The sequence below is a fragment of the Mauremys mutica genome, chromosome 3 (assembly GCF_020497125.1).
Source record: "Mauremys mutica isolate MM-2020 ecotype Southern chromosome 3, ASM2049712v1, whole genome shotgun sequence".
Lineage (NCBI taxonomy): Eukaryota > Metazoa > Chordata > Testudines > Geoemydidae > Mauremys > Mauremys mutica.
The window spans coordinates 71105814-71118586 of record NC_059074.1 but is presented as its reverse complement, the minus strand read 5'-3'; the positions used below and the strand labels follow the sequence as shown (position 1 = coordinate 71118586).

The 12773-nt window shown below is 46.3% G+C and overlaps 1 long non-coding RNA gene across 1 annotated transcript in view; it reads right to left on the bottom strand.

The window, feature by feature from the left end:
* The window catches only part of LOC123365887, a 34471-nt gene extending 22355 nt beyond the window's left edge, over positions 1-12116 (bottom strand). The window contains exons 1-2 of the long non-coding RNA XR_006577812.1: positions 11976-12116; positions 10577-10723 (exon numbers count right to left, since the gene is read on the bottom strand). This is a non-coding gene — a long non-coding RNA (uncharacterized LOC123365887). The remainder of the gene's footprint in view (positions 1-10576; positions 10724-11975) is intronic.
* Between the last annotated feature and the right edge of the window lie 657 nt (positions 12117-12773).

Genomic DNA, 12773 nt, shown 5'->3' with positions numbered 1-12773 from the left:
TTCCCGGACTGCCCCGGCATCCCCCTCGCAGAGACTGGCAATGATTAGACGGCGAAAGAAGAAGACTAGGGACGACATGTTCGCTGAACTGATGGTCTGCTCCCGAGCAGAGGCTGCAGAGCAGAAACACTGGAGGGAGACCCTATGTGAGCAGCATCGCACACTCATGGAACGTGAGGATAGGTGGCGGCAGGAAGACCAGCAGACCACCCAAACGCTACTTGGTCTCATGAAGGAACAAACGGACACGCTTCGTCGCCTTGTTGATGTCCTGCAGGACCGCAGGCTGGAGGACAGGGCCCCCCTGCAGTGTCTCTGCAATCGCCCTCACCAGCCAAGAAGTCCTGGCCCCCCCTCACCCAAAAGTACAAGACGGAGGGGTGGTAGAGGACGTGAGAACTGTCACTGAACCAGAGCAGAGCGGCCGTGTACCCCGCACTTCTCACGTTAGAAATTTGTAGAAGTGCTTCCCTTATAGGCTCAGCCAGTCCCAAATCCAAGGTTCATCCCCCCACTGTTTATTAGATTAATAAAAGCTGTTTGCTGTTAATCACTGTTTCCGTCATGTCTTTCCTGTCAGAGGATTTTTCGGTGTATGGGGTGGACAGGGGTTTCATACTTGCACGGTATAGCCTACAGTACCAGGGTACAGACTTGGGGAAAGGATCAACTGCGGGGCACACACACACTGCAGTCAGTAGGCACCAGGGTCATTCTGTGTTGTGTATGCTGCCCCTGTTCATTTCGTAATGTGTATAATTGTCCAGGGTCCTAGCGCCTGTCACGCCATTACTGTGAAGGCAGGCTGCCCTTACGATGCACTTGCAACGGATCCACGAGCCTATCCACTGCCCTGAGCCCCAACAAGAGCCCTCATCCACGGACAGATAGTCACCCTTCTCCCACACCCATCACCCCTTCCCACGCAGAAACCCGCAGCCCACTGCCGTCATCCAAACCCCTATGCAAAGAAGGCACCACTCGCCCCTTCCTGCAAACCCTCCCCTTCATGCAGAACCACTGTCATCCGTCCCCCACCCCAGAGACCTATGTAGGAGCAGGAGGATGTCAGTCTTCTATGGAGGAAGCGGTCTGTACGTCAGTGCACACCGTGCCCAGCACAGTATGCGTCCATGTCTCAACACCAGAACAGAAATGCAAAGTAAAAGAAAGATTTATTAATAATGAGTGTAACAATTACTTTGCTTAAAAACGTGCTTTGGAAGTGGGGGAAACTTGGAGAACAAGGCATGTAGCCGCAGATCCAAATCGACACAAACTGACACAGGCCCAGGGTCAGTTTCTCTTGAAAGCAAGTGGAGAGTCATAGGTTACCCTGATCTCCGAGGAAACTTGCTTTCAAAGCCTCCCGGATACAGAGCGCTTCCCGCTGGGATATTCTCTCGGCACGGGTGTCTGGCTGAGCGTAAACTGCAGCCAGGCGATTTGCCTCAACCTCCCATCCGGACAAAAAGGCCTCGCCCTTGCTCTCACACAGATTGTGCAGCACACAGCAAGCAGCAATAACTACGGGGATATTCTTTTCGCTGATGTCCGAGCGAGTGAGTAAGCTCCGCCATCTCCCCTTGAGACGTCCGAAAGCACACTCCACCACCATTCTGCACTTGCTTAGCCGGTAGTTGAAGAGTTCCTTCTCACTGTCCAGGGCGCCTGTATAGGGCTTCATGAGCCAGGGCATTAGCGGGTAGGCTGGGTCCCCGAGGATCACTGTAGGCATCTGCACATCCCCAACCGTTATTTTGTGGTCCGGGAAGAAAGTACCTGCCTGGAGGAGTCTAAAGAGACCAGAGCTCCTGAACACACGCGCGTCATGAACCTTGCCCGCCCACCCGACGTTGATGTTGGTAAAACGTCCCCTATGGTCCACTAGTCCTTGCAGCACCATGGAAAAGTAGCCCTTTCGGTTAATGTACTCGCTGGCCTGGTGGGCCGGTGCCAGGATAGGGATGTGAGTCCCATCTATAGCCCCACCGCAGTTTGGGAATCCCATCGCGGCGAAGCCGTCTATGATGACCTGAACGTTTCCCAGGTTCACTACCTTTGAGAGCAGTTGCTCAACGATTGCGTGGGCTACTTGCATCACAGCAACCCCCACGGTAGATTTGCCCACGCCAAAGTGGTTCGCTACTGACCGGTAGCTGTCTGGCGTGGCAAGTTTCCAGAGGGCTATGGCCACTCGCTTCTGCACACTCAGGGCTGCTCGCATCCGGGTGTCCTGGCGCTTCAGGGCAGGGGCCAGCAAGTCACAGAGTTCAAGGAAAGTGCCCTTACGCATCCTGAAGTTTCGCAGCCACTCTGTGTCATCCCAGACCTGCAGCACTATGCGGTCCCACCAGTCCGTGCTTGTTTCCCGGGCCCAGAATCGCCGTTCCACACCATGAACTTGACCCATTGCCACCATGATCTCCACTGCCCGGCGTACCCTGCTTTCTGAGAGGTCTGCGCCACTCTCCTCACCGCGCTGCCGGAGCCTCCTCGCCCGATTTCTCAGTAGCTGACTGTTGCACAGGTGGACGATAAGGTGCGAGGAGTTGACAACGGCCATAAGTGCAGCGATGATCGCAGCGGGCTCCATGCTCGCAGTGCTGTGGCGTCCGCGCTGTAACCGACCAGAAAAGTGCGCGAACAGATTTCCCGCCGGCGCTTTCAGGGAGGGAGGGCGTTTGTGAGTGACGGTTGAATGATGACAGTTACCCAAAACCACCCTCGACACATTTTTCCCCCAGCAGGCATTGCGAGCTCTACCCAGCATTCCAATGGGCAGCGGGGAGTGCGGGAACTGTGGGATAGCTTCCCACAGTGCACCGCTTCCAAAGTCGACGCTGGCCCCGTGAATGTGGACTCAGAAATTCGAATTAGTGTATTTAGTATGGATACACAAATTCGACTTCATAAGGTCGAATCCACAAATTCGAACTAAGTTGATTCGAAATAGTCTTGTAGTGTAGACAAGGCCTTAGTAAACCTCTTGCTCCTGGCTGTTGGGCATCCCTCCATCCTAATCTCGGGGGCAGGGCTAAGGAAGGGCTCTTTCTGTCTCTAGCTTCCCCTCTCTGCTTTCTCTCAAGACTAATGTCTTCCCCAAGTCCTCTTCTCTCACTTTAATTCTGTTGTCAGCCTGAAAAGAGCCAGTTCTCTACAGACCCCAATGCCCCACCCTGATGTTTCCTGGGTTTGTTGACACATTCTAGTCAGGTAGCTACAACATCTGCCTGTCAGTTTCAGGAAGTGTCAAACAGAGGCACTACAGTTGTACGGGAGATGGCTAATAGTAGAAGTGGGGTAGTAGGTCCCACAGAGATTTGCTTCCTTACAGGAAGAAGGTCCATGAGTGAGAGCAAGAACGGACAAAAAGAGAGCAAAAGAGACAGGCCGGGACCCAGACCTATTTTGTTTTTGTCATTCACCTTTCTAGTGGGTGGACTCTGTATCATTCACTCAAATGTGCGGAACTCAACAGCAGAATGGGTGTTGTGCTGTCACACTGCTTAGTTCTCCCTTGCAGAAATCATGCTTTTCCTCTCCCATGCAGGTAACTGAAAGTGGTAGGGGAATGAGAGATGGCAAAATTCCCCAAAATGTGCCACTTGCAGCAAAAATGCAAGATTAGCAAATTTAGGACAGGCCCCACTTCTACACAGAGAGAATCTAAGAAGTGGACCTGGTGTAAGTGCATGGCTCTGGTAATGAAAGCCACAAAAACAGCAATTCTAAATGCCAGTCCTAATATCCCAAAAATTCTCCTGAAGAAGTCATCTTCTGTCTTATTGATAGCATCTGTAGGATGGGGAGCACTATACCAGAGGCCTCATTTGTGCAGTATCATGGGAGAACAGATAGATGATAATATGGAACAATTATGATTTCATGAAATGGACCACATTCTTGAGATACAACATCCCTCAAAGATTTGTGGGAAGTGAAGGCCAAAGTGCCACGGTCAGGGGTTCTCACAAAACTATCCATTTCACATCCTGACTGTGGAAACTCAACCCTAAAGGCAGGCATCCTAGAGATTTCAAATACAATACTGGATCAGTTAGATTTCTCCCTCAGAGAAATTATCCATGCCCTCTGTATGAAGCTTTCTTACTGTAGGATCAGAGTTGCATGATCATTCTTCTTAACAATGTGCGCCAAGGTTTTCAAATGGTTAGGCTCCTATATCATAATAGGAACCTACCTGTTTTTCAAAAGAGCTGAGCACCCAACTCTGAGTTCATTCAAGAATTAAAGAAAAAGACCAGTGGAAGCTATTGGGTGTAGAGCCCTTTTGAAAATCAAGCAGGTGCCTTATTATGACCTTATATTTATCTGTCTGTTTTTGAAAGTCTTGGCCCAGGAGTAGAGTTGGTTTTCTGTGTGGGGAGAGGGGAAGGGATGAGAAGAGGATGTGCAATTACTGGATCCGTATTATCCCTTTGTAAAAATAAACAAAAAAGGTCTCTTCACTCCTAAGAGTATCCGACTATCCACTCCAACATGCATCTCATCGCTGGTTGGAATGTGAATGAACATTCATAATAAATGATAAAATATACTAACGCTGAGATCTGTTATGCAAAATAATACATTAAATGACTGCATTCTCTGTGCAGCATCATTTGTTCCAATAAATGTGTTGAACACATTGTTTTGCTGTTGACAAAGGCAGTAGGCCAAATCCAAACCTAGTATGAGTGGGCACAGCTCTATTGGTTCAATAGATTGCTCCCGTTCACACCAGGTCTTTAATTGGTCGATTATGTTTAAAAGGTTTTCATTATCCAAGATGTTTCAAAGTGCAGATAAAGAAATTCTCCAGTTTAGAAGAGCTTTTTTCAGGGTCAACGCTAGTTTTCAGCTCACTTAACAAGGATAAACTCCTTCTGGTTGCACTAGGTTCTGTTACTGTACCAACTAACTAATGTACATCTTAAAAATCCTTCTGCTCAGGAGTGCTGGCAGCTCCCTTTTACCTGCAGCACTGCTGGAAGAACCATCTCTTTTGGAAATGATATCTCAGCTAAGGATGGGAAAACTGGACTGGTTAAATAAGAGTTGACCAGAACCTTCATGCAGATATAAACTCAACCCCAAACAAAATCTTTGATGTACAAAAATGTTTTAATTTTTTTCCATTATTTTATTTTTTCTCTCCTTTGCTCTACCAAAGTGAACAGAAGTGCCAAATACCATGACAAAGGCTGCTTTTACGCTATTTCTGGCTAGACCAAAAGAAGAAACACAACAGAAATCTGATGAGGTTCAACAAGAACAAGTGCAGAGTCCTGCACTTCAGACAGAATCCCATGCACTGCTACAGGCTGGGGACCGACTGCCTGAGCGGCAGCTCTGCAGAAAAGGACCTGGGGATTACAGTGGATGAGAAGCTGGATATGAGTCAGCACTGTGCCCTTGTTGCCAAGAAGGCTAGCATCATATTGGGCTGCATTAGTAGGAGCATTGCCAGCAGATTGAGGGAAGTGATTATTCCCCTCTATTTGGCATTGGTGAGGCCACATCTGGAGTATTGCATCCAGTTTTGGGCCCTCCATTACAGAAAGGATGTGTACAAATTGGAGTGAGTGCAGCGAAGGGCAACAAAAATGATCAGGGGCTGGGGCACCTGACTTACGAGGAGAGGCTGAGGGAACTGGGCTTGTTTAGTCTGCAGAAGAGAAGAGTGAGGGGGGATTTGATAGCAGCCTTCAACTACCTGAAGTGGGGTTCCAAAGAGGATGGAGCTCGGCTGTTCTCAGTGGTGGCAGATGACAAAACAAGGAGCTATGGTGGGGGAGGTCTAGGTTGGATATTAGGAAACACTATTTCACTAGGAGCAGCAAAGAGTCTTGTGGCACCTTATAGACTAACAGACGTTTGGGAGCATGAGCTTTCGTGGGTGAATACCCACTTCGTCGGATGCATGCTCATGCTCCAAAACATCTGTTAGTCTATAAGGTGCCACAAGACTCTTTGCTGCTTTTACAGATCCAGACTAACACGGCTACCCCTCTGATACTATTTCACTAGGAGGGTGGTGAAGCACTGGAATAGGTTACCTAGGCCTGGTCTACACTACGAGTTTATATCGAATTTAGCAGCATTAAATCGTATTAACCCTGCACCCGTCCACACAACGAAGCCCTTTATAGCGATATAAAGGGCTCTTAATACCGATATCTGTACTCCTCCCCAACAAGGGGAGTAGCGCTGAAATTGGTATTGCCGTTTCAGATTAGGGTTAGTGTGGCCGCAATTCAATGGTATTGGCCTCCGGGCGCTATCCCACAGTGCACTATTGTGACCGCTCTGGTCAGCAATCTGAACTCATATGCACTGGCCAGGTAGACAGGAAAAGCCCCGCGAACATTTGAATTTCATTTCCTGTTTGCCCAGCATGGAGCGCCAATCAGCACGAGTGACCATGCAGTCCCAGAATCAAAAAAGAGCTCCAGCATGGACCATACGGGAGATACTGAAGCTGATCTCTGTATGGGGAGATGAATGTGTTCTATCAGAACTCTGTTCCAAAAGACGAAATGCCAAAGCATTTAAAAAAATCTCCAAGGCTATGATAGACAGAGGCCACAATAGGGACTCTACACAGTGCTGCGTGAAGGAGCTGAGACAAGCGTAACAGAAAGCCAAAGAATCAAATGGATGCTCACAGAGGGAGGGAGGGGGGATTGAGGACTCTAGCTATCCCACAGTTCCCGCACTCTCTGAAAACCATTTGCATTCTTGGCTGAGCTCCCAATGCCTGAAGGGTCAAAAACATTGTCGCGGGTGGTTCAGGGTATATGTCGTCAGCCTCCACCCCTCCCCCCCATGAAAGAAAAGGGAAAAATATCGTTTCTCGCCTTTTTTTCAATGTCACCATATGTCTACTGGATGCTGCTGACAGACGCGGTGCTGCAGCACTACACAGCAGCATTCCCTTCCCTTCCCGATGGCAGATGATACAATATGACTGGTATCCATCATCATCATCCTGTGAGTGCTCCTGGCTGGCCTCGGTGAGGTCAGCCGGGTGCGCCTGGGCAAAAATGGGAATGACTCCCGGTCATTCCCTTCTTTAAACTTTGTCTAATGGAGATTCAGTCCTGCCTGGAATATCATAGCAGCTGGAGGCTGCCTTTCCTCCCCTCCCCCCTTTTATCTCTGCTTGCAGAGGCAATAAAGTCAATGTTTTTTCTTATTCATGCATTCTTTATTACTTCATCACACAAATGGGGGGATAACTGTCACGATCGCCCAGGAGGGGTGGGGGAGGAGGGAAGCAATGGGTGGGGTTGTTGCAGGGGCACCCTCTAGAATGGCATGCAGCTTGTAATTTCTGTGGGATATCTGGGGCTCTGACCCGGAGCGGCTGTTTGCCTCTCTGGTTCTTTAGTAGGCTTGCCTGATATTCTAGGCAGGACTGACTCTCCATTAGACAAAACTTAAAGAAGGGAATGACCTGGGGAGTCATTCCCATTTTTGTCCATGCGCCCCCGGCCGACCTCACCGAGGCCAGCCAGGAGCACCCATGACAGCAGCAGAAGGTACAATGGGACTGGTAACCGTCATTACCAATTTCCAAAGCAGAAAACGGTGCAATAAGGCTGGTAACCGTCTCTGCTACCTTGCAAAGACAAGTGAATGCTGCTGTGTAGCACTGCAGTACCGCGTCTGTCAGCAGCATCCAGTACACATACGGTGAGAGTGAAAAAAGGCTAAACGGGCTTCATGGTTGCCATGCTATGGCGTCTGCCAGGGCAATCCAGGGAAAGGGGCGCGAAATGATTGTCTGCTGTTGCTTCCACGGAGGGAGGATTGACTGACGATATTTACCCAGAATCACCCGCGACACTGTTTTTGCCCCATCATGCATTGGGATCTCAACCCAGAATTCCAATGGGCGGGGGAGACTGCGGAAACTATGGAATAGCTATGGGATAGCTACCCACAGTGCAACGCTCCGGAAATTGACGCTAGCCTCGGTACATGGACGCACACCGCCGAATTAATGTGCTTAGTGTGGCCGTGTACACTCAACTTTACACAATTTGTTTCCAAAAAATGGTTTCTGTAAAATCAGAATAATCCTGTAGTGTAGACATACCATTAGGGAGGTGGTGGAATCTCTATCCTTAGAGGTTTTTAAGGCCCAGCTTAACAAAGCCCTGGCTGGGATGATTTAGTTGGTGTTGATTCTTTGAGCAGTGGGTTGGACTAGATGACCTCCTGAGATCTCTTCCAACCCTAATCTTCTATGATTCTATGAAAACTTACACAAAGGCCTTTTTTTGTGAGATTTCCAGCCCATTTTTACAGTCCTAAGATGTACAGCTAAGCATTAAAATTTGTGGTGCTTCAACAGACCAAACCAAACCTCATAGCCCTTTGAACTGGAGATTTAACATTTCTAGCCTCAAAATCTCATCTACCTTGGAGGTATTAAAGCAGTGATGGCCAATTCTAGTCTAGCCTAGTCTAGTCTAGCCTGGTTCTTTTTTCAACATCTTCATCATGGTATTCATTGCAATGAAAAGCCTCACACATGGCAGGTAATTGGTGGGGTAGATGGCAACATATCTGCCCCACTAAGGTGTAAGAACACTGTCACTTTCAGAGGCACTTAAATTTGTAGAGAAGTACAAATATCTCTAAGGATAAGAAAATGGTTAATATAATATCCATATTCCATGGAGAAGGAGAGAGAGATGATATCAAAGATTAATGTGAAACCTGTGAGGATGAACAGAATTGCACGTCATGTAAGAAACAGTAAATGTGAAATGATGCCATTTCTTATTTAACCAGATTTCTTTAGCTTTTTTAGAATGTAAACATGAAGCTGGCTGCATAAGATCAGGTGACCTAGTGCCTGGGGAAAGCAGCCTGAATTTCATTACCTTGTTGATCTCCAGTGGTATACCTCCTGATCTTTGCTCTTCAAGCAGCTGAAAATCCTGGTCTCATTTATTATGTCTCATGTGCTGATTTCTGACTTTCATAACATTTTAATGAAAATTTTAGTTTGTCTTTCCAGCTCACCTACTCTTTCACATCAAAATGTGCAGCCTTTACATACAATATTGGGTTCTATTTCTTGCAACTGAAAAAGCAGGTACCTAAAACGGCAAATAGTAATCAAACCTGAGGTAAGCTGCAGTTCTACTGACAGATATCTGCACATAACTTCAATGTGACTCATATGCAAAGCTAATGAATTCTTTAATGCAAATTTACACATGGGGGTCAAATAAGGAAGTTCTTTGTATTTAACAGTACATTTGGTATTAGGTATTTGTCACAAAATAAATAATTCATCTTGCACAGCCACTTGCTATGTAAATGATAGTCTATGTATATTGAAACATTTAGCACTTAGAATAAAATGGACAGCTGGGGCCAAATGAATATCTCTCAGGACACATTACCATTACAGTTCCCCTGTGAATTTTTGACTCTTTTCATTTATGAGGGTTGTAATGAGGACATTAATTGAATATGGCACAGGGTCATTTTGATGCATACAGAGCCACACACAAAAAGAAAATAATTTAAAGCAGGATATTCATTTCAGATTCTATTTTCTCCCTATCAATAATGTTTATGAGGTCTCTGGAGTAATTTGGATCCAGTTCAACTTAGGAAAAAATAAAGGTTAAAGATTTTCAAAATATCAAGTAGATGGCAATCAACATTTAAAAGAAAAAGTAAACATTAATTCATACTATTGGTGAAATTTTGGGGCCAATCATACCCCCATGCATGCACTGAAGGACCTTCCTTGTTCATATCTTTCTTTCCCTGCTTCATGACAGCATCTCTTCCATGTTCCCCTGGACCGCACAGAGGCCTGTCCCCACCAGTAGGGAATGGCAGAGCAGGTGGGCAGGCTCAGTGGGAGTGATAGGCAGTATGGGTGGAGCTAGTGGAAATTGAAATGCATATTCTCCCCCAACCAGATCTGCAGAATTTTCCCTGGAAAAATAACTGGGCCTCAGGCTGTTTTATCTTTCTGTACCTTGTCCCTGTGGTTGGGAACCCCTCTCCCCATTTAAAAGGGATCTCAAGTGCATTGCTGTCAGAATCATAGCAGTTAATCCAGAGCAACATCACTAAAGTCAATGGAGTTACTCTGGATTTATATTCAGGAGGCCAGTTCCTCAGCATATCTCCAGTTACTTCCATGGTATTACACCAATAAAAATTCTGCTTATCCCAAAATCTGTAGGCATTTTTGAGCATGGAATGATCTAGACTAGGTTTGTCTGGCCTAGTTTTTATAGACATTTGTAATTAATTTTCCTTGCTGGTTTCAGGATGTTTGTATGGTATTGATGCCAACAACCCAGGCTTCTCTTTGGCTAGTTTACAGCCATGGGTCAGATTATATAAAATGTTTTATATAATATACAGAGAACTCTTAAAATAAAGGGTTAGCTTGTTCCAAAATTAAACTTTTTTTAAAGCCCAAACTAGTTTAGTTAAATTTGATTTTGGTATTGCACACTAATTCTTTACTGAACATCAATGTGTTTTGGAATGATGCATGCTAAATCCCCTGCAAGCTTGTTCTCACCATGAACCATATCCAGTTTTGGCTTAAACCAATGAAATTACAGGAGTTGTGCCTTATGTCAGGCTTGAGTTTGGCCCAATATTTCTGGTCCAACTGGAAACCAATAACATCAGGAATATCTGTTCTCCTGGGATTTGTAGGCCAGTTCTGCAGAACAAAACAGTGGGGATAATTAGTGTTAGATTTGCAGAAGCACCCAAACCTATGTACATTTTTCTCAGAACATTCTGAGGTTCACTACAATAAAAGGCTACCCAGTCCCTAGCCTTTCTAAGTCCCAGTTCTTGGAACTTCTAAATGTGGATTTAAGGGGACAGCTTCTCTTCTTGTTTCAGCAATTCACAATAGTTGAAGATTTACCCCCAAAACTCTAACGTGTTTCACCATATAATTTCATACAATATATATTTTGAACACATCTTACAAGCTCCTTCTGGAAAAAAAGAAAAAAAAGTTAGGGGCAGGGACAATTCTGATTTAGAACAGAGTCTCTTTCCTCCTACCTCCCCTGCCTTTTCAAACTATAAGCTAAAAACACAGAAATGGAACTGTGATGCCTAACAAGGATGTTTGGAATGATTGGAACCATATAGAGGATCTAAGTGTCCCTCTATGTAAACACCCTGGCGGGCCGGGCCAGTTTGTTTACCTGCCGCTTCCGCAGGTTTGGCCGATCATGGCTCCCACTGGCCGCGGTTTGCCGCTCCAGGCCAATGGGGGTTGCAGGAAGCGGTGCGGGTCGAGGAATGTGCTGGCAACCCTTCCTGCCGCCCCATTGGCCTGGAGCAGTGAACCACAGCCAGTGGGGAGCCACGATCGGCCAAACCTGCGGATGTGGAAGGTAATCAAACCGGCCCAGGCCGCATGCCAAAGGTTGCCAATCCCTGTTGTACAACTTCAAGCCTCTTGTCCTTTCCTGTGTGATCAGAGGATTAGCCTTCTTTGGTTTTTTAAACATGTCTGTCCATCATCCAAAGGTGGCTGACTAGTTAACAGTGTAGAAAGAGAACCCTGAAGGTTATCTAGTCCCTTTTTGTAGCAATTGCAGTCCTATTAGTCATAGTTCAGGGCGATAGCACTTGTACCCCACTCTGTGGTCCACCAAGCTCACCCATTCTAGGCTCCTAGCTCCCAGATGTCACCTCTCTTGGGCAGTGACCCACTTTTCCCTGACCGGGGATGTGAAGGCTGCACAGTTCCCTGCCTAACACTGTAATATTCCTAGGAAGCCAGTCTGCCTAAAAGACCAGTGTCTGTGCTTTGCTTTTTCCCCAAAGGCTCTGACAATAAGGTCTTTCAAGTATATTTTGGTAAATTGCCGGATCTGTCACACTTCTAAATTTTAGTGGTCTGGCTCCCATACAGTGAATATGTTAACACTGCAGTCACAGAGACATACCTGAGATAGCTTTAGTCTATCTTGCTCCAATAGCAGAGAAGTGAAGCCATATCAGTATGGGCTTCAGCATGAGTTAGGTACCTGAGTAACTACCCAGGGCTCCAGGAAGTCTTGTACAGCTCATGCTGAAGTCTATGCTGTAGCAGCTTCACCGATCTGGTACCTGAGCTAGCTAGATCAAAGTTAGCTTGGGTATGTCTACACAAGCTGCATAACTCCCCATGATTGCAATATAGACATACTCAGTTTTTTTTAAGATGGTGACAGCTGGCACTGCCATTGTTGTCTGACTCTAAAATCCATGGCTTACAAAAAGAGGGTTTTGTAGCTAAGGCAGAGGTTTTATTTAAGTACACAGAGACAATTCCTGGGAAGTGGCTCACAACCTGAGTTAAAGGGTTTCACTCTGTGAGGCAATGGCCTGGAGCCAAAAGTCATAAGAACATAAGAACGGCCATACTGGGTCAGACCAATGGTCCATCTAGCCCAGTATCCTGTCTTCCAACCATGGCCAATGTCAGGTGCTTCAGAGGGAATGAACGGAATAGTAATCATCAAGTGATCCATCCCTTGTCGCTGATTTACAAGCTTCTGGCAAACAGAGGCTAGGGAAACCATTCCTGCCCATCTTGGCTAATAGCCATTGAGGCACCTGTTTTCCATGAACTTTTCTAGTTATTTTTGACCCTGTTATAGTATTGGCTTTCACAACATCCTTTGGCAAGGAGTTCCACAGGTTGACAGTGTGTTGTGTGAATAAATACTTCCTTTTGTTTGTTTTAAACTTGCTGCCTATTA